Consider the following 25,697-nt stretch of genomic DNA (forward strand, 5'->3'; position numbering starts at 1 on the left):
CTCATTTGCCATTTATCAGCCCAAGCTTCTAGTTTACATAAATCATCCTGTAATATAAACTTGTCCTCCTCTGCATTGATTACCCTGCAGAGTTTAGTGTCATCTGCAAATATTGAAAGTCTGCTTTGAATGCCCCCTACAAGGTCATTAATAAATATGTTAAAAAGAAGAGGGCCCAATACTGACCCCTGTGGTACCCCACTGCCAACCGTGACCCAGTCCGAGTGTGCTCCATTAATAACCACCCTTTGTTTCCTATCCCTGAGCCAGCTCTTAACCCACTTACACATATTTTCCCCTATCCCCATTATTCTCATTGTATGTATCAACCTTTTGTGTGGCACCATATAAAAAGCTTTTGAAAAGTCCATATACACTACGTCCACTGGGTTCCCTTGGTCCAGTCCAGAACTTACCTCTTGATAGAAGCTGATCAGATTAGTCTGACATGAACGGTCCCTAGTAAACCCGTGCTGATACTGGGTCATGAGGTTATTCCTCTTCAGATACTCCAGTATAGCATCCCTTAGAATGCCCTCCAGTATTTTACCCACAGTAGAAGTTAAGCTTACTGGCCGATAATTTCCGAGTTCAGTTTTTGTCCCCTTTTTGAATATTGGCACCACATTTGCTATGCGCCAGTCCTGTGGTACAGACCCTGTTATTATGGAGTCTTTAAAGATTAAAAATAATAGTCTATCAATGACTGTACTTAATTCCTGCAGTACTCGGGGGTGTATCCCATCCGGGCCTGGAGATTTTTCAATTTTAGTGATTTCTAGACGCCGATGTACTTCCTGCTGGGTTAAGCAGGTGACATTTAATTGGGAATTTTTAGCACTATTCATTTTGTCTGCCATGGAATTTTCCATGTTTAACCCCTTTACCCCCAAGGGTGGTTTGCACGTTAATGACCAGGCCAATTTTTACAATTCTGACCACTGTCCCTTTATGAGGTTATAACTCCGAAACGCTTCTACGGATCTTGGTGATTCTGACATTGTTTTCTCGTGACATATTGTACTTCATGATAGTGGTAAAATTTCTTTGATAGTACCTGCGTTTATTTGTGAAAAAAACGGAAATTTGGCGAAAATTTTGAAAATTTCGCAATTTTCAAACTTTGAATTTTTATGCAATTAAATCACAGAGATATGTCACACAAAATACTTAATAAGTAACATTTCCCACATGTCTCCTTTACATCAGCATAATTTTGGAACCAATTTTTTTTTTTGTTAGGGAGTTATAAGGGTTAAAAGTTGACCAGCAATTTCTCATTTTTACAACACCATTTTTTTTTAGGGACCACGTCTCATTTGAAGTCATTTTGAGGGGTCTATATGATAGAAAATGCCCAAGTGTGACACCATTCTAAAAACTGCACCCCTCAAGGTGCTCAAAACCACATTCAAGAAGTTTATTAACCCTTCAGGTGTTTAATAGGAATTTTTGGAATGTTTAAATAAAAATGAACATTTAACTTTTTTACACAAAAACTTTACTTCAGCTCCAATTTGTTTTATTTTACCAAGGGTAACAGGAGAAATTGGACCCAAAAAGTTGTTGTCCAATATGTCCTGAGTACGCTGATACCCCATATGTGGCAGTAAACCACTGTTTGGGCGCATGGGAGAGCTCGGAAGGGAAGGAGCGCTATTTGACTTTTCAATGCAAAATTGACAGGAATTGAGATGGGACGCCATGTTGCGTTTGGAGAGCCACTGATGTGCCTAAACATTGAAACCCCCCACAAGTGACACCATTTTGGAAAGTAGACCCCCTAAGGAACTTATCTAGAGGTGTGGTGAGCACTTTGACCCACCAAGTGCTTCACAGAAGTTTATAATGCAGAACCGTAAAAATAAAAAATCATATTTTTTCACAAAAATTATATTTTTGCCCCCAATTTTTTATTTTTCCAAGGGTAAGAGAAGAAATTGGACCTCAAAAGTTGTTGTCCAATTTGTCCTGAGTACGCTGATACCCCATATGTGGCAGTAAACCACTGTTTGGGCGCATGGGAGAGCTCGGAAGGGAAGGAGCGCAGTTTGACTTTTCAATGCAAAATTGACAGAAATTGAGATGGGACGCCATGTTGCGTTTGGAGAGCCACTGATGTGCCTAAACATTGAAACCCCCCACAAGTGACACCATTTTGGAAAGTAGACCCCCTAAGGAACTTATCTGGATGTGTGGTGAGCACTTTGACCCACCAAGGGCTTCACAGAAGTTTATAATGCAGAGCCATAAAAATAAAACAAAATTTTTTTCCCACAAAAATTATTTTTTAGCCCCCAGTTTTGTATTTTCCCTAGGGTAACAGGAGAAATTGGACCACAAAAGTTGTTGTCCAATTTGTCCTGAGTACGCTGATACCCCATATGTGGGGGGGAACCACCGTTTGGGCGCATGGGAGGGTTCGGAAGGGAAGGAGCGCCATTTGGAATGCAGACTTAGATGGAATGGTCTGCAGGCGTCACATTGCGTTTGCAGAGCCCCTAATGTACCTAAACAGTAGAAACCCCCCACAAGTGACACCATTTTGGAAAGTAGACCCCCTAAGGAACTCATCTTGATGTGTTGTGAGAGCTTTGAACCCCCAAGTATTTCACTACAGTTTATAACGCAGAGCCATGCAAATAAAAAATATTTTTTTTTCCACAAAAATTATATTTTAGCCCCCAGTTTTGTATTTTTCCAAGGTTAGCAGGAGAAATTGGACCCTAAATGTTGTTGTCCAATTTGTCCTGAGTACGCTGATACCCGATATGTGGGGGGGAACCACCGTTTGGGCGCATGGGAGGGCTCGGAAGGGAAGGAGCATCATTTGGAATGCAGACTTAGATGGATTGGTCTGCAGGCGTCACATTGCGTTTGCAGAGCCCCTAATGTACCTAAACAGTAGAAACCCCCCACAAGTGACCCCATATTGGAAACTAGACCCCTCAATGAACTTATCTAGATGTGTTGTGAGAACTTTGAACCCCCAAGTGTTTCACTACAGTTTATAACGCAGAGCCGTGAAAATAAAAAATCTTTTTGTTTTCCCACAAAAATTATTTTTTAGCCCCCAGTTTTGTATTTTCCCAAGGGTAACAGGAGAAATTGGTCCACAAAAGTTGTTGTCCAATTTGTCCTGAGTACGCTGATACCCCATATGTTGGGGTAAACCCCTGTTTGGGCACACAGGAGAGCTCGGAAGGGAAGGAGCACTGTTTTACTTTTTCAACGCAGAATTGGCTGGAATTGAGATCGGACGCCATGTCGTGTTTGGAGAGCCCCTGATGTGCCGAAACAGTGGAAACCCCCCAATTATAACTGAAACCCTAATCTAAACACACCCCTAACCCTAATTCCAACGGTAACCCTAACCACACCTCTAACCCTGACACACCCCTAACCCTAATCCCAACCCTATTCCCAACTGTAAATGTAATCTAAACCCTAACCCTAACTTTAGCCCCAACCCTAACTGTAGCCCCAACCCTAACCCTAACCCTAATCCTAGCCCTAACCCTAGCCCTAACCCTAGCCCTAACCCTAGCCCTAACCCTAGCCCTAACCCTAGCCCTAACCCTAACCCTAGCCCTAGCCCTAACCCTAGCCCTAACCCTAGCCCTAACCCTAGCCCTAACCCTAACCCTAACCCTAGCCCTAACCCTAGCCCTAACCCTAGCCCTAGCCCTAACCCTAGCCCTAATGGGAAAATGGAAATAAATACATTTTTTTTTATTTTTCCCTAACTAAGGGGGTGATGAAGGGGGGTTTGATTTACTTTTATAGCGAGTTTTTTAGCGGATTTTTATGATTGGCAGCCGTCACACACTGAAAGACCCTTTTTATTGCAAAAAATATTTTTTGCAATACCACATTTTGAGAGCTATAATTTTTCCATATTTTGGTCCACAGAGTCATGTGAGGTCTTGTTTTTTGCGGGACGAGTTGACGTTTTTATTGAAAACATTTTTGGGCACGTGACATTTTTTTATCGCTTTTTATTCCGATTTTTGTGAGGAAGAATGACCAAAAGCCAGCTATTCATGAATTTCTATTGGGGGAGGCGTTTATACCGTTCCGCGTTTGGTAAAATTGATAAATCAGTTTTATCCTTCGGGTCAGTATGATTACAGCGATACCTCATTTATATCATTTTTTTATGGTTTGGTGCTTTTATACGATAAAAACTATTTTACAGAAAAAATAATTATTTTTGCATCGCTTTATTCTCAGGACTATAACTTTTTTATTTTTTTGCTGATGATGCTGTATGGCGGCTCTTTTTTTGCGGGACAATATGACGCTTTCAGCGGTACCATGGTTATTTATATCTGTCCTTTTGATCGCGTGTTATTCCACTTTTTGTTCGGCGGTATGATAATAAAGCGTTGTTTTTTGCCTCGTTTTTTTTTTTTTTTTCTTACGGTGTTTACTGAAGGGGTTAACTAGTGGGCCAGTTTTATAGGTCGGGCCGTTACGGACACGGCGATACTAAATATGTGTACTTTTATTGGTTTTTTTTTTTTATTTAGATGAAGAAATGTATTTATGGGAATAATATATTTTTTTTTTTTTCATTATTTTGGAATATTTTTTTTTATTTTTTTTACACATTTGGAAAATTTTTTTTTTACTTTTTTACTTTGTCCCAGGGGGGGACATCACAGATCAGTGATCTGACAGTTTGCACAGCACTCTGTCAGATCACTGATCTGATAGGAGTGCAGGCTGCTTCACAGTGCCTGCTCTGAGCAGGCTCTGTGAAGCCACCTCCCTCCCTGCAGGACCCGGATCCGCGGCCATCTTGGATCCGGGGCTCGAGCAGGGAGGGAGGTGAGGAGACCCTCGCAGCAACGCGATCACATCGCGTTGCTGCGGGGGGCTCAGGGAAGCCCGCAGGGAGCCCCCTCCCTGCGCGGTGCTTCCCTGCACCGCCGGCACATCGCGATCATCTTTGATCGCGGTGTGCCAGGGGTTAATGTGCCGGGGGCGGTCCGTGACCGCTCCTGGCACATAGTGCCGGATGTCAGCTGCGATAAGCAGCTGACACCCGGCCGCGATCGGCCGCGCTCCCCCCGTGAGCGCGGCCGATCGGCTATGACGTACTATCCCGTCCAGGGTCAGATAAGCCCAGGGCACCTCGACGGGATAGTACGTCTAAGGTCACAGAGGGGTTAAAATGGAAAGATCATACTAAGAACACCACGTGTGTTCGAAACCTTTTCAGTGGTTCGTGGCTGTTCTTCAATGCTAATTGTCGGTCACTTGTAAGCAGCTTTCCATTTTAAACATGTTGAAATACTTTTAATTTTAATTCCGGAGCTGGATCCCCCTGTTACCTTCACACATTGAGAAAATCTGCCTGAATTGAATTTGGGCAGGTTCGCTCACCCCTACATAATAATCTCAAAGGTGGACATTTACTTTAAAAAAGGTTTTAGAAAAACAACTTGATAAGTGTCACACATTAAACTGAATATGGAAGAATGCAAATAACAGGTATATTATATCAGTGTAGTAATGCGTAAATAGTATATGAAAGCAACATTACTGGGGGTCTACAAATAAATAAATGTTGTAAAATGAATTCTAAAAAGCTGGCACCACCATGGCAGTATTTAAGGATCCATCTCTTTTCTGCCTTGAAGTATCCAACAGCAGGAACCATAACATTTTGATGCAATTTAGGAAAGGTGCAGAAGCTTTTAACACAACAGCAATAATAGTGAAAATCTTCATAGAACAATCACAAAGTGGCTACCTTCTATAGAAAAACGTGAGGTCCTGCAACAAGCTGCAGATTTTTGGCTAAAATGGCTTAAACAGGAGTTGAACTTACTATAGTGTACAGTATCAAAAATGTGCTATCGTTGGCAAAGGGGTAGAGTTTTAGTGCCATTAGCAGACATATTTTAGGCAGGTTCTAAAAGCACAATCTAACAAGAAGCAGTGAATGTTTGCAAAGCGAGAAGGAGTAGAAGATGGATCTTTACTGGAACATAAATAGAAAAAAAAGTTATATAGCTTCAAGGCTTGCTACATGGCCCTAAAACAATAGATTTAAATACAAGTTATTTCACTCTAACATTAACATAGAAATCCACAAACCCAAAAAGAGCCAAAATTCCTAGTCTTGAAGTGAACAGAGTTAGTTTACACACAATTCTAGAGGAACTGGTTCTTGTTTAGGAGATTTGACTGGTGTATGGAGACTTTACAGAAAAGGCACTACTTGGAGAAAATTGATAATTAATTCTCCTCCAGGAGGAAGAAAACTCAAATCTCAAATTAGCCAAACCAGACACCCTTCATCAGAAGTGAGCAGGGTATGGATTTGTTAGATGAGACGTCCATATTTTTGGTCATTGCTAAAACAGAGCTGTGACTAGGGTTTATCAACCAGGAAAAAAATAACTGCCCCTAACTTCATATCCCTATTTTTTTGGTCAAGGCAAAGAGCCTTAGTTGGACTTCTCACTCAATCGATCAACCCTTACCTTTCTGCAAAATGGGGTAACCAGTTCAAGACAAGGTCATTTCCATTGCTCATGACCAGGGACATTTCTGTTTCTTTTTATATATAATAATAAATAATAAAATTTTTATTTATATAGCACCAACATATTCCGCATATAATAGCTCTAAAATCTTTTCTCTGTTTGCCTCTTTTTTTTGTGATACACGGAGCACAATTTTTAGGTCATTTTACTACCTGAAAGACATGTGCTAGCAAAACCGTCAATAGGTGGTACACACACATCACAACCACTTAGTGGCCACTTTTGGACACAAATAAGCTTCTCCAAAGTAAAAGTAAGGTAAATGGGCTTCATTTTCTGTATACTTAATTATTATTTTTTAATCTTAATACAGGCACGTTCATAAAGCTATGAGAACATTGAAGATATGATGAGATTGCCATAGTAGCATAGTTAGCAAGACCAAAACAGAGTTTGGTCCATCCAGTTCAGCCTATATTCAATCAGAATAAATGCCCAGATCTACGTCCTTCTAAAGAACCTAATAACTGTAAGATACAATATTGTTACGCTCCAGGAAGACATCCAGACCTCTCTTGAACCCCTCGCATGAGTTCGCCATCACCACCTCCTCAGGCAAGGAATTCCACATTCTCACTGCCCTAACAGTAAAGAATCCTCTTCTATGTTGGTGGAAAAACCTTCTCTCCTCCAGATGCAGAGAATGCCCCTAGTAACTGTCACCTTTCTTGGTATAAACAGATCCTCGGAGAGATATTTGCATTGTCCCCTTATATACTGTTCTTATAAATGGTTATTAGATCACCCCTCAGTCATCTTTTTTCTAGACTAACTAATCCTAGTTTTGCTAATCTTTTTGGGTATTGTAGTTCCCTCATCCCCTTTATTAATTTTGTTGCCCTCTTTGTACTCATTCTAGTTCCATTATATCCTTCCTGAGCATCGGTGCCCAAAACTGGACACAGTACTCCATGTGCGGTCTAACCAGGGATTTGTACAGAGGCAGTATAATGCTCTCATCATGTGTATCCAGACCTTTTTTAATGCACCCCATGATTCTGTTTGCCTTGGCAGCCGCTGCCTGGCACTGGCTGCTCCAGGTAAGTTTATCATTAACTAGGATCCCCAAGTCCTTCTCCCTGTCAGATTTACCCAGTGGTTTCCCGTTCAGCGTGTAATGGTGATATTGATTCCTTCTTCCCATGTGTATAACCTTACATTTATCATTGTTAAACCGCATCTGCCACCTTTTGGCCCAAGTTTGCAACTTATCTAGATCCATCTGTAGCAGTACCATACCAGTGGTTCCTAACACTGTCTTGGACACAAATTTGATCAAACTTCACACAATCACTCCATTAATGAAAAGTTCAAGAAACTCTGAAAAGAAAGTAATTAAAAATATATCAAAGCTGGGGAGATAACAACCAGGGCATTTGCCATGGATATTGAGTAACATGAGGGACATCAACACTTTGTCTTACTGAAGGAAGTTTTAAGTCATTAAGCCGTCCGCCAGTTGTTGAGAACTCTGATTTCTCATCATATAATGCCACTATATTAATTCCATCTACTAGCAAAACTGTCAACAGGCGGCAGATTCCTCAAGATGACAACCACTGGGTGATCACACTGGGACACATATAACATGAACTCTTCCCAACAAAGTAAAACTAAGGTAAAATTGCTTAATTTTCTATACACCTAATTATTTTGTCTTTATTTCAGTACAGGTTTGTACATAAGGATATGAGGAGTCATACACTGAAGATATGATGAACTTGTCCATACCATTGGTTTCTAACACTGAGGCTTGGACACAAGTTTGATTAAACTTTACGCAATCAGTCTATAAATTAAAAGTTCAAGAAACTCCGAAAGAAGGGGTCCTTCATGATGTGGCAAAGCCAGAGAGACAACATTTAGAGCATGTGCCTTGGATATTGAGTAACATGGAGGATATCAACACTTTGCCTTACCCAGGGTAGTTGGATAGTGATACCATAGGGCTGCCAGCTGAATCTTTGTCTTGGGTGAAAAAAGCAGGTAATAGAATCATATTGTAGATGTTAAATAAAGAACAATTGAGCTAAGGAATGAAGCAAACTCTGGTAGTAGGAACATAGCAGGTGATCTGCGCTTCTGGCGTACATGCGATTAAGGAGTTAAAATCAGACAAAGGTATTGACAATGCGGTTTATTCTCTATGCATTTTAAAGTTACAACTTCTTCTTCAGGAGAACCACAAAGGACCACACACTGTGTTTTTCCTGGTGAAGAAGTTGTAATACTTCGAAATGCATAGAGAATAAACCGCATTGTCAATACCTTTGTCTGATTCTAACTCCTTGATCAGACATACACCAGCAGCACAGATCATCGGCTATGTTACTACTACTACCATTATCAACCTGCAGAAGCTAGAACTGCATTTGATGTAATTTCAGAGTTGTGTCTCACACAACCTTTTGAGGTGAGCAGAACCGCCAACGATCACCGTGTTAATCTGGATAACACCATATTGTGCTTTCTTTGCTCCCCAGCAATTTCCTTAAAATGAGACAAAATCTGGAACAGAATACCCAACCTACCATGTGCTATTTATACTACTGGTAATTTTCTAGGGGGTAAAGAGGCCATTAAGGTACCAGAAATCTCATGGGCGTCTACCTTTGCGCTCCATAAAGCTACTCCTGAAATATTATCTTGTTTTATATACTTTTCTCAAACCTAGAATTACAGACATTCAATAAGATGTACTTTTGGTATTATTTCAGTGATATTAACAAATGGTGTCTATTTTATTACTCATAACACAGACAATTATAAATCTGATACAAAAAAAATGTTGGTCCGTCATTGGAATGACAGTATTAGAATTCAAGAAAACATCAATAACAGATGGGTTTGTAGATGGGGATTTGTTACAGTAGCTGACATCTCATTTGACATCTATAAAATCTCAGTATTTGCTAGCACAGATATTGCAGGAAATTTCCGCTGTATTATCCTTTTGTGGGAGACTCTCCATACTACGGTGCCCCAAAGCTAAATGTTTCTATGGTTTTGCTTCAATGTCAGGAGCTGGATATTATATACAGTAAGTGCAGTGTAGACATGTAACTTACTAATATAAAGCAGAGCTTTTACCCATCTCCCCAGAACTCCCGCTTAGTGGAAAATATCAACATCAGTGTTTATATAAGAACTGAAAGAACAATTTGATAACATCAAATATCAAAGTCACATTTTTTTCTAGATTCACTTTGATTTGACAATGTGTCACAAAACACAATACACATAACAGTATAATATATGCCAGAGATGGGGTAGAGCTCTTAAAAGGGAAACGTATTAGAGGGCCTTCCAGGACTTTGTTTTGTTTTTCCTATGGGGCTAAGAACTTATAGGCAAGTAGTTGCTAACTACCTCCTGTTCTGTCCAGCGCCAATGTCTACCAGCTCAGAGCAGGCATGGATCACTCCTGCCAGCAATCAAATTCCACCAAGGACAACATCTGCAAGGAGTTTGTATGTCCTTCCCGTCATTGTGTGGGTTTCCTCTGTTTTCTCTGGTTTCCTCCCACGCTCCAAAGACATACTGATAGGACATTTAGATTGTAAGCCTCAAAGATAACCGAAATGATAATGTCTGTAAAGTGCTGATGGCACTATATAAGCTAAGCATAGTTCTGCAGCTTCGGGTAATATTACGTCGACAGAGCAGCTTCTTCTCTTCCGCTTCACTCATCACTGCTGATGTCATGCTGATTGGCAGCAGGCTCCTCGCCTTCTACCTAACTGTGGGAAGCCAGCTGTCAATCAGCATGATGTCGGAAGTGATGCACTTTCAACAGAGCAGCCTAGAAGAGGAAGAGCTACTCTGTTGACGTGAGGTCAAATGAAGCAGCAAAATTGTTGGCAGGAGTGGTTTGTAACCGTTCTGTGCCGACAGAGATCAACATAGAGCAGGAGTTAGCAATTACATGCGTATAAGTTCTTAGGGGAAAAAGGAAAATCTTGGCTAATCTGTTAAAAAAGGAACTTGGAAATCAAGGGGTCTTTTTTAATGATAGTTTTTTGTCAATGATAGTTTTTTTTTTCATTTCAGGTTCTTGTACTTTTTTTAAGAAGCTTTTCTTGTAAGAATACATCAGTAAAGTTGGTCAACAGGTAAACTGCTATTTCATCAAAATGTGAGCAGATAAAGAATTTATCCAAAACATAGTATAAAAATATAGTGTTCTTCATTGGCTTGCATTTTATTTATCGTCCAGTAAAAATGCCAAGTAATGAGATATGTAGATCCGTAATAAAGTTTTGACCAAATGATGAATTCTAAAATTTGACCGCTTATTAATTAATGTGACAGATCATGTGTATGGCTGAAATACGAACCCTCGAGAAGAGCGTCCCATGTGTGTTGCATTTCTTATTTTCAAAGTTAGTGAGCTGAACCTTTGCTGCAAGGATGTTGTACAAGTTTTTAGGGACAAAAATGGTCCCTACATTGGATATTTTGCTAACCCATTCACATGATTTAATGATAGATATTTGATTCATAAGGCCTCATCTCTGGGACCCTCAACAATCATCACTAGAACATGGTCCTGACCCCCACTTTTCCTGACCATTGTACTACTGCAGTGAGCAAGAGTTTGAAAGGAGCAGTAGAGTATGCATCCTATAAATCAATAATAACTCGATAAGACTAATAGAGACAGATGAGTATAGCTCTATAAAACTCAAGAGTTTTCGAAAATAATCATATCCCAGTTGGCAAGGGGTGTGATAGTGTTCACCAGCACCAGAAGTGGTCTACATTTCAAGTTTTTCAATGAGGCCCCGTCACTTCTCTGTAAGCCTCTGAACGGGTGCTTCATGAGAAATGCATGTTGACCACAGACCGCCATATATAAGCCTTGAGTATCATCAGGTGTTATTCAACCCATCATAAAATTGTCAGGGCAGCAAAACTATTACTGTCTAATGTCATTTTTATGGTTTCAAGACTAGTAAGGGGTATGTAAAAATTTACCCGATTGCCAATCTATCTTCTGAACCATGATAATAAGTGTATCACCAAGATTCAACGACAAATACAAGTAGAGTTCCATGTGCACCATATACTGCATTACAGATGTTACGAATAGAAACTGCACAGAATACATTATACATTTGGTCACATATGTTTTCAGTCCTATATTTTTCTTAAATTACATAGTTATAGATTTTTAGTGATCCAAAGTGAGCTTCCATAATCTTTTCATTCCTTCGAAATTTAGCATCAACCATTAAACTTTCCATGATCCATCGTAATGGACCATCCAAAATGAATCAAGTGCAGAATGCTCTCCGCTATGCTAGGAAATCCCAATTAAAGAAATATTAATATCAAATTATACAAAAAAAAATCCTAAGTAGTGGCTGGGGCTATAATAATCCCCATGTTTCTATTGCCAGGGATTTTCATTTAATTAGAGACCTTTTCGAAACATTTTTTTCAATATGCGTAGAAAGGAGACACTACATACTTCCACCAGACCATCCCATTCCGAGACATATGTATATACACAAAGCAATGCTGTTATATGGATTTACTAAATCCTATGGACAAATCGGACAATAATGAGAAGAAATAGACGTCTCGATTTCTACTTCTATATTAGGTTCTTTTGCCCATCTGTGAAACTAGTTCAACTTCTTCCAATTTTAATAACCAGGATTTTCCAACAGAAAATCTTTTCTGTACAACACAGTGTCCTAGTTTTCCAGTATCAGAAGATTAGCAGCCAAAGGGAGCAGAAGACCAGTTCTTGAGTTCCTGTCCACCTGCTTTCTGTCTACACTGACATTCTACACATCCCTGCAGAGAAGATGAAGCTTCCTCACACACTGCTGCTGCTTAGGAAGCTCATGTACACCTGCTACCAGTTCCAGCAGTGATAGTTTGTCCCACATCAAAGTGCAAAATTTGGCGTCTACTCACTGCACCATCTAAGGATTTCACTAAAGCAATAACAACAACATATGAGAATTATAAAATACCTTGAGAACAATCCTGAGCTTAGCAATATCAAAAACATGGGAAAAGATTTGGTGATATTTTTTGTTGCAGAGTTTAAAATAAAAAGTTTTTAGAACTTTTTAAAAAACTTTTCCTATTGAATGAGCAGGTAGATTTAAGACAAGAGAAGGATGTCATCATCTTACCTTAGAAAATGCAAGATCCAAGGGAAAGGTATGATGCAGATATGTGACAGTGAGGGACTGAGAAAGTGCTCTGATCAGCTGCTGTTAACATTCCCTTGGCTTTTATCTGCAGGTGGGAGGAGAGTTCTCCTGTAGTAGGTGGGCAGACAATGTAGCATTCAGACAAGGCAGGCACATTCACCAGCAGTCTGATTACCAGGGAGCAAATGAGAAGGGGAAAAGCAAAGTCAGATGGGCTGCAGAAGAAGAATTTGCAAGTGGAAGAAAATGCATGTGAAATTCATCCATCCCCTGGATCAGCTTGTCATCTCATAACTCAGCAAATGCTTAAAAGCTCTGTAAAGGGAGGAGAGGAACAGAAGCTGCAAAGTACAGTTTTCTTTTACTGGGATGTTTTACAGACACAATAACTGTAATTCCATAAAAAAGGGTCTAGTAAAAGAAAAGAAAAAATGCACAGAAGACATTGGAGTGCTGCACTCCACCATGGGGTCATTTTTCTGTAGTTCAGTAGTGAAGCCTCTTGTAACAAGTAGGTACCAGATGCAGTGGAGGAGGGGATCATACTTTCATCCAGTCACTATGTGACTTTCACGCAGGTGCTATTTTGGATTTTTGCCGTTTTTTTTCAATATGTGATTTTTGTAAAGAAAGATGACTGTGATTGTAATTGAAAGTGTCCCAAAGGTTACAATTTTCTGAACTGAAGGGCAATAAGTATAAATAAGGATTTACTAAACATGTTTCTGTTTTTGAGGGTAAGCTCATATTTTTGAAATGTATTAGGAATTTAGATTAGCTGTTTATGTCACCCATTCTAATGCACATATTATCCACTAGATGGTGACCCGATTCTAACGCATCGGGTATTCTAGAATATGTATAGTAGTATATAGCACAGCCCACGCAGTATATAACCCAGCCCATGCAGGATATAACACAGCCCACGTAGTATATAACAGCCACGTAGTATATAACACAGCCCACGTAGTATATAACACTGCCCACGTAGTATATAACACAGCGCATGTAGTATATAACACAACCCACGTAGTATATAACACAGCCACGTAGTATATAGCACAGCCACGTAGTATATAACATAGCCCACATAGTATATAGCACAGAAACATAGTATATAACACAGGCCATGCAGTATATAGCACAGCCCACGTAGTATATAACACAGCCCACGTAGTATATAGCAATGTGGGCACCATATCCCTGTAAAAAAAAGAAATAAAATTAAAAATAGTTATATACTCACCTTCCGGCGGCCCCCAGATCCAACCCAAGAGTTTACGATGCTCCTCGCGACGCTTCGATCCCAATAATGTATTGCGGCAATAACACATGATGATGTAGCGGTCTCGTGAGACCGCTACGTCATCTCTGGTCATTGCCGCAATGGATTCTGACATTGGCGCGGGATTTAAACACTGCTTCGCTGATTGGTCTCGGACAGCCGGCTGCGACCAATCAGCAACATTGGTGTGGGATTTAAACCACGCTTCGCTGATTGGTCACACCCGGCCGGGCCCCACCAATCAGCGACATTGGTGCGGGATTTAAATCATGCTTCGCTGAGTGGTCGCTGCTGGCCGGCCACGACAAATCAGCTACGGGCGCTGATTTAAATCATGTGGGATTTAAATCACGCTTCGCTGATTGGTCGCGGCCGGCCGCACCAATGTCGCTGATTGGACGCGGCCGGCTGGGTGCGACCAATCAGTGAAGTGGTGTTTAAATCCCATGCCATGAAGTGTTATTTCAATCCCGCGCCAATGTCGCTGATTGGTGGAGCCCGGCCGGGCGCGACCAATCAGCGAAGCATGGTTTAAATCCCGGCCAATGTCGTCAATGCCAAACATTATATCTTTTTACTATTGATGCTGCATAGGCAGCATCAATAGTAAAAAGTTGGTCCGGGATGGTCGCTGATTGGTCGCGGCCGGGCGGGACCAATCAGCGAAGCATGGTTTAGATCCCGCACAAATGTTGCTGATTGGTCGCGGCCAGCTGGGCGCGACCAATCAGTGAAGCTGTGTTTAAATCGCGCACCATGAAGCGTGATTTAAATCCCACGCGAATGTCGCTGATTGGTCGCAGCCTGCCGGGTGCGACCAATCAGCGAAGCGTTGTTTAAATTCCGTGCCAATGTCGCGGATTCGTCGCGGCCGGCCAGGCGCGACCAATTAGCAGAGCGTGATTTAAATCCCACGCCAATGTCGCTGATTGGTCGCGGCCGGGCGCGACCAATCAGCGAAGCATGATTTAAATCCTGCACCAATGTCGCTGATTGGTCGCGGCTGGCTGGGCACGACTAATTAGCGAAGTGTGATTTAAATCCTGTACCAATGTCGCTGATTGGTCGCGGCCGGCCGGTCGCAGCCAATCAGCAAAGCGTGAATTAAATCCTACGCCAATGTCAATGATTGGTCACGGCCGGCTGGGAGCGACCAATCAGCGAAGTGTGATTTAAATCAGTGAAGCGTTTAAATCCCGCGCAATACCCCGTCATGACGTAGTGGTCTCGCGAGACCGCTAAGTCATCTGGGCAATTTCGCAATGCATCACTGAGCGAGGAGCGGGAAAGCTACGGAGGCGACGGAAGGTGAGAATAGCATGATTTTTTATTTTTTTTTATTATTTTTAACATTGATTCATTTTACTATTGATGCTGCATAGCCAGCATCAATAGTAAAAAGTTGGTCCGGGATGGGGCGACACACTGTCATTGACTGGAGGGGAGTAGGAAGGGGGCACTGACTGGAGGAGAGTACGGAGGGGCAAATTCACGGCCGGACTAAGCCTGTCGCTGACTGGTCGCGGTCGGCAGGCCAATCAGCGACGTGGGATTTCCGTTACAGACAGACAGACAAACAGACGGAAGTACCCCTTAGACGATTATATAGATAGATGTTGTTAACAGTGCCACTATAACTATCAGCATTTCTTGTAAAGGTGAACTTTAACATAGGCGAGTGTTAAAAAACATCTCCCCATAAATAATTTTTAGCACCAATATATTGGATAGGAAATAAACATTAGAACTGGTAATAAAAGCAGAATGACCACGTCGGCTGATGCGACCGTCCAGGCTGAGAACCACTGGTGAATGAGCTGCTGAGAGCGCAGCATCATTCACCAGAGGTGACATCATCACTGGCATTTTCCCATGGTCCTGGGGTCACCGCAGTTCTGCCTGGTCTCGATGATGTCACCGCTGGTAAATAATGGTGGCACTGTCCAGGTTGAAAACTATTTAGCCCCCAGACATGGATTACAGCGTGGAACAGAACGATGGACAGGTATGGTTGTTGTTTTTTTATTTTGTTTTTATTACAGGAGATTGAGGGCTTCGGTGGAATTAGGCATTGCCGTAAGTATGGTTTAATTGAGATTAATAAAGGAGTCTGTGTCATTTTTTCACTTAAAGGATTTTATTCTGGCTGTGTCTTCATTTAACATATAACTATAGGGTTAGTAATGCACAGGTGTCTAATAAACACCTCTCCATTACTAAGCTGTTGGCTTGATGTCACCTGACTATACAAAGGTGACATCAACCCCACAAATATCAACTCTACTTGCCACCGCTACAGGGCAAGTGGTAAGAGTCGGACAAAGTGCCAGAAAAGATGCATCTAATTGATGCGTTTTTTCTGTGCAGCTGCGGGCTGCTGTTTTTAGGCTGGGGGGTGCCTATATCAATGGTCACTTACCAGCCTGAGAATACCAACCCCCAGCTGTGAGCTTTAGCAAGGCTGGTTGTCAAAAATGGCGGGGACTCCATGCTGTTTTTTTATTATTTAAATAATTTTAAAAAAAAAGAGTGGGGACCCCTCTATTCTTGATAACCAACCTTACTGAAGCTGACAGCTGAGGGTTGCAGCCCGAAGCTGTGAGTTTTGCCTGGTTAGTTACAGAAAATAGGGGGTAACTCTTGTTAGATCGCAGGCGGCAGCTGAGGAATACCCCAATCATCCACTCCTGCTGTCACTGTTATTAGCGGCAGCAGGTGTCGGATGATCAGAGTAAGAGTCCCAAAAGCCCCTACCTGCTATCGTCGTTCAGACTTTAATATAACTCTCATCATTCTCCTCTTCTCGCGCCAATCGCAGGCAGAGCAGGGGAGAATGATGAGAGCCATCTTCAGCACCCGCGGCCGGGGAACAGCATTTACTGTAGAGCTTCTTCCCCGGCGCTCCTCCATGTGGTACTGATGCAGCACACGGTTGCCACACGTGTGCCACAAGTATTACATTCACAACACATGGACAGGGATATCTCCGGGACCATTTTTTTAACGGTACCGGAAATAAACGGACATGTGAAAGAGGCCTTATTCACATAGGAAACCTGGTAGACCTTTTTTGGTTGGGGTATGGTGCATGGAATGTAGGAACACACCAGGCTGGTGTCCAGATCAAAAAAGGAACAAGGGTCCATGAGGACTGAGCTCCAGCACCAATGAGAAAATGTTAAAGCATAATTTGCACTGTGCAGTTAGAAACATAGTGAAAAAAGCAAAAAGAATAATAAAATAAAGATCCATTAACTTGCAAGGTTTGGGTTAGCAACCCTCATTCTTAGAGCTTCTTTTCACTTGCGAGGAACACGTCCGTGTCTCGCATGTGGAAATGAAGCTCTGGTGCCAGCACTCCGGAGCGGAGCGTGCGGCTGCATGTGTTGCTATGCGGCCGCACGCTCCGCTCCACAGTGCCGGCGCCAGAGCTTTGTTTCCACATGCGAGACACGGACGTGTTCCTCGCAAGTGAAAACAAGCCCTTACCTTTATTCTTAGTCCTTAACCCCTTTACCCTGAAAGTCTGTTTTACCCTCCTAACAGGCCAATTTTTCAATTCTGACAAGTATCACTGTTTGAAGTAATAATTCTATAACGATTCAATGGATTCAAGTGATTCTGACATCATTTTCTCGTGACATATTGTACTTAATGATAGTGGTAAAATTTATTTAACCCCTTAACCGCCGGCGCTTTTTTCGGTTTTACGTTTTCGTTTTTCGCTCCCCTTCTTCCCAGAGCCATAACTTTTTATTTTTCTGTCAATATGGCCATTTGAGGGCTTGTTTTTTGTGGGCAGAGTTGTACTTTTGAATTACACCATTGGTTTTATCATGTCATGTACTAGAAAACAGGAAAAAAAATTCCAAGTGCGGTGAAATTGCAAAATAAAGTGCAATCCCACAATTGTTTTTCATTGGGATTTTTTACTAGGTTCACTAAATGCTAAAACTGACTTGCCATTATGATTCTACAGGTCATTTCGATTTCATAGACACCAAACATGTATAGATTCTTTTTTATCTAAGTGGTGAAAAAAATTTCCAAACTTTGTTTAAAAAAAACCAAATACGTGCCATTTTTGATACCCGTAGCGTCTTCATTTTTCCTGATCTCAGGTTGGGTGAGGGCTTATTTTTTATATGCCGAGCTGACATTTTTAATGATATCATTTTGGTGCAGATACGATCTTTTGTTCGCCCATGATTGCATTTTAATGCAGTGTGACGGTGACCAAAAAAAATTAATTTTGGCTTTTGACTTTTTTTCTCGCTACGCCGTTTAGTGCCGTTTATGTTTGATTTTATTTGTATGGTTTTATTTTGAATCGGGTGAAAGGGGTCTCCAGGAGACTTCAGGTTATCAAGCCAACATACCATATGTGCATATTTCCGGCCCGATTTAAATGCTGCTGTCAGAGTTTGACAGTGGCATTTAACTGGTTAATAGCCACGGGTGGATCGCAATTCCATCTGTGGCTATTGCAGGCACACGTCAGCTGTACAAAACAGCTGACATGTCCCCGGAAAGATGTGGGCTCACCGCCGGAGGCCACATCAAAGGGAGGGAGACCGACATCGGCATAAATGTATGTCTGATGTCAGTAGGGGGTTAATATAACTTGCGTTTATTTGTGAAAATATTGCAAATTTGGCAGAAAGTTCAAAAATTTTCCAATTTTCCAACTTTTAAGCCCTTAAATCAGAGAGTTATGTCACGCAAAATGGTTAATAAATAATAGTTCCCATATGCCTACTTTATGGCTATGTGCACACGTCCGGAATTGCCGTGGAAATTTACACGGCAATTCCGCAACTCCCTGCTGCGGGAAAAACACAAGCGGAATTGGCATGTTTTTTCCCGCTAAACAATAGCTTTTTGAAAGTGTAATTAGCTTGCAGAATGCTAGCGCTTTAGCATTGCTTGGAAAACTGATAGACAGGTTGGTCACACTTGTCAAGCATAGTGTTTGACAAGTGTGACCAACTTTTAACTATTGATGCTGCCTATGCAGCATCAATAGTAAAAAGATTTAATCTTAAAAATAATAAAAAAAAAATCGTGATATTCTCACCTTCCGGCGGCCCCCGCACCCCGCAGCCTTCCCGATCCGCGCAATGCTCCCGGCAACTCCCGTTCCCAGCGATGCCTTGCGACAAATGACCCCAGATGACGTAGCATCACGCGAGACTGCTATGTCTTCCAGGTGATTCGTGCAATGCATCCCTGGGAACGGGAGCTGGAGGGAGCATCGCTAAGGTCTTGGCTGGATCCGGGGGCTGCCAGAAGGTGAGTATATTACTATTTTTTATTTTAATTATTTTTTTTACACAGGATGTAGTGCCCAGTCCCTGGAGGAGAGTCTCCTCTCCTCCAGTCACTGGTACCATCCACACATGATCTGCTTACTTTGCGCATGGTGGGCATAGCCCCATGCGGAAAGTAAGCGGATCAATGCATACCTATGTGTGTGGATTCGCCCTGATTCTGCACAAAGAATGAACATGCTGCGTTTTTTCCAGAATGCGTTTCCAATGCGGATAAAAATGCAGCATGTGAACAAAAATGCAGAATGCACTAAATATGATGGGAATGCTTATGTAAGCGTTTTTTTTTTAGCTTTTTTTCCATGACAAAACCGCCAAAAAACCTCTAAAAATCCTGATCAAGTGTACATTGCCTACATGAGCACAATTTTTGAAACATAATTTTTTTTAGGAAGTTATAAGGGTTGAAAGTTGACCAGCAATTTTTACAACAAAATGTACAAAACCATTTTTAGGGACCACATCTCATTTGAAGTCATTTTGAGGGGCCTTTATGACCGAAAATACCCAAAATGTTCACCATTCTAAAAACTGCACTCCACAAGGTGCTCGGCACCACATTCAAGAAGTTTATTATCCCTTCAGGTGTTTCACAGGAATTTATTTTTTTCTCACAAAAATGTTACTTTAGACCTTTTTTAAATTTTCTTAAGGGTAACAGGAGAAAATGGACCCCAAAATTTGTTGGTCAATTTGCCTTATGTGGGGGAAAACTACTGTTTGACAGGGCTCAGAAGGGAAGAGTTTTGAATGCAAAATTTGGCAGAATCATTAGCGGACACCATGTTGAATTTGGAGAACCCCTTATGTGCCTAAAGAGTGGAAACCCCTCACAAGTGACCCCATTTTGGAAACTAAACCCCTCAATAGATGTATTTAGATGTATGGTTAGCATCTTGAGCTCCCAGGTGCTTCACAGAAGTTTATAACATTGAGCAGTGAAATAACAAAAAAATCATTTTTCCCACAAAAACAAGCTTTTAGCCCCCAATTTTTTATTTTCCGAAGGGGAACAGGAGAAAATGCACCATACAATACCCAATATGTGGAGGAAAACTACTCTTTGGGTGCATGAACAGACAAGAAAAAAATGGAGTACAGAAAAACCGCCAAAAGATATGAAAAATAAGTAATTTTATTAAATCAAAATGCAGACAAAAAATTAGATGCAAAAAGCATCAAGCTACATAGAGGAAAATAACCAAGGATACATGCTAATACAGCAGGGAGAAGATAGGACACAAGTACCCAGAGGTAAGCAGGCACGGAACTAGACTCAGATACAAACAGATAAAGCTGCCATGCGAAATGCACGTCAACGGGCCAGCAGGGAGATGTGTGGACACTGCCATTGATGATGGGTAAGCAGGACTAAGCTATTGTGGCATGGGAGCCTGGCAGGATTCATGTACTGGCACTCTTGTGATTATTTATTAGCCTTTATTCACTATACAGGTCACTTATTATTGTTTTTATCTGAGTCCACATCGCCTCCATCTGCATCATAATAGGGAATCTTCCATCAGGGGTTCTGTCTGAATCACGTATTTCAGATATTTACACGGTAACCCTTTTGTATGCGCTCAGCGTAGAGCACAGAATAAATGTGAGCCGAGTCGTACTGTGATCTTTGGGAGGCAGAATGAACAATCAACACCAGGTGAAGAATTGGTTTTATTTATTTTTTTATGCTGTTCCTCATGCGGTATAAGTGATTAGGCGACTTTATACTTCAGGTCGGTGTTTTTACAGCATTACCAGAATTATATACGTTTTTTTATGTTTGGCTAAAGACGCTTTTTGTTGCAAAAACAAGTCATGTGACAGCTTGTTTTTTGCTGGACGAGTTGACGTTTTTATTGATACCATTTTCGGGCACGTCCTTTTTTTATCGCTATCTGTTCTTATTTTTGGGAGGCAGACTGAACCAAAGCCAGTAATTCAGGAACTGTTGTTTGCTTTTTTATGCCGTTGTGAGTGTGGTAAAATTGATAAGGCAGCTTTAATCAGTACGATTACACTGATACCACATTTTTTTTTTTTATGTTTTGGCGCTTTTACACAATAAAAAATATTTTATAGGAAAAAAATATTTTTGCATCACTTTATTCTGAGAGCTATAACTTTTTTTTAGTTTTCATTTAGATTGTGAGCCCCCATTGGGGACAACGATGATAATGTGTGCAAAAACAATTTTTTATAACTTTTTTTTAAACTTTTTTTCATTTTCTCTGAATGAGAAATCAATTTTCCACTGACAGATCACTGATCTAATACTCTGCAATGCTTCTCCATTGCAGGGTATTAGATCAGCATCTTTCACACTGGAAGGAGGCATGTCAGCTCCTGCTCTGGACAGTGGAGGATGACTCCCTTTTGAAAACTTTACCTAGAGCCTCTCACCTAGCCAAATTAGTTCTCATGCTTCGCACTGACGAGGGCCAACTGCCCGAAACACCGTGTCTGCGAATTGAGACGCTGATTTGGCTTTTATCCTAAGTCATATTGCACGACTCGTTAAAGGGTTGATTGTGACTTGTAGGATCGCTACTTCCAACAGGTGGCGCTATAGAGTTTAAGTCCTCTTTTTCTCTGAAGAGGCAATTTAAGAGAGTTCAGTAGAGCAATGCTAGAGGGGTAGTCATTAAAGGCATCCATCAGGTCACCCTGGGGTCACGTGGTGGAGATCTGGGCAAAAACCTGGCCCAGATAGAAAGTAAGTGGATTCACTGTTTGGCACCATGACAGGTCTTAATGAAAACCTGTGTTTTGCTGCATTCCTATGGCTCCCCTAACCCTTCACTCGGTCCTTCTTATTGAGGCATCTTTTTAGGGTAAGGGGTAGGTTTTTTCCTTAGGGAGTAGTTTTTATTTGTCATGCTTTCGTGTTTTAATTTTATCCTTCTCTCATTCAGATAGTGTACTATGTATTGGAGCTTCTGCTATTTCCAGCCTTACCTTGGTGGTGGATGATGGTTTTCCTGTTCCGGGCCATGAACACATCATGGATGGAACAGAGCCTTCCCTGGACAAGGGACCAAACACAGCATTTTTGGCCTTAGCCACAGATGTGCTTTTCCCTCTGTGGGCTTATGCGTAAAATATGGATGGAGTATAGATTTTCACTAACTTTTTAAAAGATATATATCCATGACGATTTTCAGGCCATTTGCTAAATAGCTACGGACTATCCCTGTGATAAAGGGCATATTCTTTGTCTGTCATTATTTTTAGAGGTCCCTCCTATCGGTTCGTCCTGTGGATCATTTATATGCCTGTTAATGGACATTACTAGACAAGTCTGTATCCCACACAAATTAATTTTAATTTTTAATCTTTTTACTATAATTTTTAATCAAAAAAAAAGAAAAAACTTTTGTTTCTGATGATGAGAGTAATTTTTGTCATGCATGTGTCACTTTTATATCTACACCCTAAGCATTTATGTACATTTATTCTACGTACATTTTTCAAAGTACCTTGCAGTTATTCATGGCAGAATTTAACACTCATCTCTATTCTCTTCATACAGCTACAATGGGTACGGAAAGTATTCAGACCCTTTACATTTTTCATGCTTTGTTTTATTGCAGCCATTTGGTAAATTCAAAAAAGTTTATGTCAGACCAAATGAGAATCATGAGGTCAAAGGAACTGGTCAAGGAGCTCAGAGACAGAATTATGGCAATGCACAGATCTGGCCAAGGTTACAAAAGTACAGTACTCAAGGTTCCTAAGAGCACAGTGGGCTCCATAATCTTTAAATGGAAGAAGTTTGGAACCACCAGCAGTCTTCCTAGACCTGGCTATCCAGCCAAACTGAGCAATTGTGGGAGAAGAGCCTTGGTGAGAGAGGTTAAGAAGAACCTCAAGATCACTGTGGCTGAGCTGAGCTCCAGAGATGCAGTAGGAAGATTGGAGAAAGTTCCACAAAGTCAACTATCATTGCAGCCCTCCACCAGTCAGGCCTTTATGGCAGAGTGGCCCAACAGAAGCCTCTCCTCAGTGCAAGACACATGAAAGCCCGCATAGAGTTTGCTAAAAAAAAACATGAAGGACTCCCAGACTATGAGAAATAAGATTCTCTGGTCTGATGAGATGAAGATAGACCTTTTTGATGATAACTCTAAGTGGTATTTGTGGAGAAAACTAGGCACTGCTCATCAGCTACCCAATACAATCCCAACAGTGAAACATGGTGGAAGCAGCATCTTGCTATAGGGGTCTTTTTCAGCTACAGGGACAGGATGAATGGTTGCCACTGAAGGAAACATGAATGCAGCCAAATACAGAGATATCCTGGATGAAAACCTCTTCCAGAGTGCTCTGGACCTCAGACTTGGCCGATGGTTCAACATCCAACAAGCCATTAACCCTAAGCACACAGCTAAAATAACAATAGCTAAAATAACAAAGGAGTGGCTTCAGAACAACTCTGTGACCATTCTTGACTGACCCAGCCAGAGCCCTTACCTAAACCCAATTGAGCATCTCTGGAGAGACCTGAAAATGGCTGTCCACCAACGTTCACCATCCAACCTGATGGAACTGGAAAGGATCTACAAGAAAGAATGGCAGAGGAGCCCCAAATCCAGGTGTGAAAAACTTGTTGCATCATTCACAAGAAGCCTTATGGCTGTACTAGCTCAAAAGGGGGCTTCTACTCAATACTGAGCAAAGGGTCTGAATACTTATGACCATGTGATATTTCAGTTTTTCTTTTTTAATAAATTTGCAAACATTTCTACATTTCTGTTTTTTGTCAAGATGGGGTGCAGAGTGTACATTAAAGGGAACCTGTCACCCCCAAAATTGAAGGTGAGCTAAGCCCACCGGCATCAGGGGCTTATCTACAGCATTCTGTAATGCTGTAGATAAGCCCCCGATGTATCCTGAAAGATGAGAAAAAGAGGATAGATTATACTCACCCAGGGGCAGTCCAGTCCGATGGGCGTCTCAGTCCGGTCCAGTGCCTCCCATCTTCTTATGATGATGTCCTCTTCTTGTCTTCATGCTGTGGCTCTCGAGCAGGTGCACTTTGTCTGCCCTGTTGACGCAGACGCCGAGAAAGGTCAGAGAGGCCCGGCACCTGCGCACTGCAGTACTTTGCTCTGGAGCTACAGCGTGAAGACAAGAAGAGGACGTCATCCTATGAAGATGGGACGCCCATCTGATCGGACCGCCACCCAGGTGAGTATAATCTAACCTCTTTTTCTCATCTTTTAGGATACATCGGGGGCTTATTTACAGCATTACAGAATGCTCTAGATAAGCCCCTGATACCGGTGGGCTTAGCTCACCTTCAATTTTAGGGATGTAGGTTCCCTTTAATGAGAAAAAAATGAACTTTTTGATACAAAAATTGAAAGAAACGGATGGCAATCACCGGTTAAAAAAAGTCTTTATTCCAATATTTTAAAACATCGGCATTGGGAGGATGGGAGCAGGAGTTGAATGGACAACAGCCATTTGACTTCAGTGGCGCTTCTACTGGTCACATAGATGAGTGAGACCAACATCACCTCTTAACAGAGGGAGGCAGCTAAACCCCACCCCCCGGTGCTTGAACACATGTGCAGCAGCTGTACATAACAATTAAAATGCATTTAGAAAACAAATGAAAACAAAACAAAACCACAATAATACCGGATTATTACAGGAAAATGGACATATCCAATCTTTCAAACCAGCGGATTCTTGCGTTCGAGTGCGCATGATCCATATGGCCTCTCTTTTTAGTAAAAGCTTGTGCAGATCTCCTCCTTGCACTGAAAGAGACACCCTTTCTATGCCAGCATAAGAAAGCACCTCTGGGTTTCCTCCATGGAATTCCCTAACATGTTTAATCAAGAGTGGAACCCCCTTGCCTGAACCAATCAAGTTGTAGTGCTCTCCAAACCTCACATAGAGGGGGCGAATGGTCTTGCCAATATAGAAGGACTTACAACAACATAAAATCACATAAACCACATGTGTCGTTTTGGACGTGATGAAATCTTTGACCGTATAAGACACACCTCCAATGTGCAGTGTTTGATTTACATCATGGTAATTACAAAAAGGACAATGTCCACACTTAAAATTACCCTGAGGAACACTTTTACTTAACCAATTACCTTGTTGCTTCATCATCCGTTTTTTCACTATTATGTCACCCAGAGTGGTGCTGCATCTATTAGAAATAATGGGACCCCTTGCTGCCACCTCCGCAATATCTTTATCACATTCTACAATGTGCCAATTCCTGCAAATAGCACACCGTATGATACCGTCCATAGGGCCGAATTTAAAACAAAAAACAAATCTTTTATCGCGTTTGTGGGCAGAACCACCATTATTGTCTCTTGCC

At 41.5% G+C, this 25,697-nt stretch overlaps 1 protein-coding gene across 4 annotated transcripts in view; it reads right to left on the reverse strand.

The window, feature by feature from the left end:
* The window catches only part of COL8A1 (collagen type VIII alpha 1 chain), a 190,607-nt gene extending 177,714 nt beyond the window's left edge, over window positions 1-12,893 (reverse strand). For all 4 annotated transcript variants that reach the window (XM_069761005.1, XM_069761003.1, XM_069761004.1 and 1 more), the window contains exon 1: window positions 12,713-12,893. The gene's annotated coding sequence lies outside the window, so the exon portion shown is untranslated. The remainder of the gene's footprint in view (window positions 1-12,712) is intronic.
* Between the last annotated feature and the right edge of the window lie 12,804 nt (window positions 12,894-25,697).

This window comes from Ranitomeya imitator, chromosome 3, assembly GCF_032444005.1.
Source record: "Ranitomeya imitator isolate aRanImi1 chromosome 3, aRanImi1.pri, whole genome shotgun sequence".
Classification (NCBI taxonomy): domain Eukaryota; kingdom Metazoa; phylum Chordata; class Amphibia; order Anura; family Dendrobatidae; genus Ranitomeya; species Ranitomeya imitator.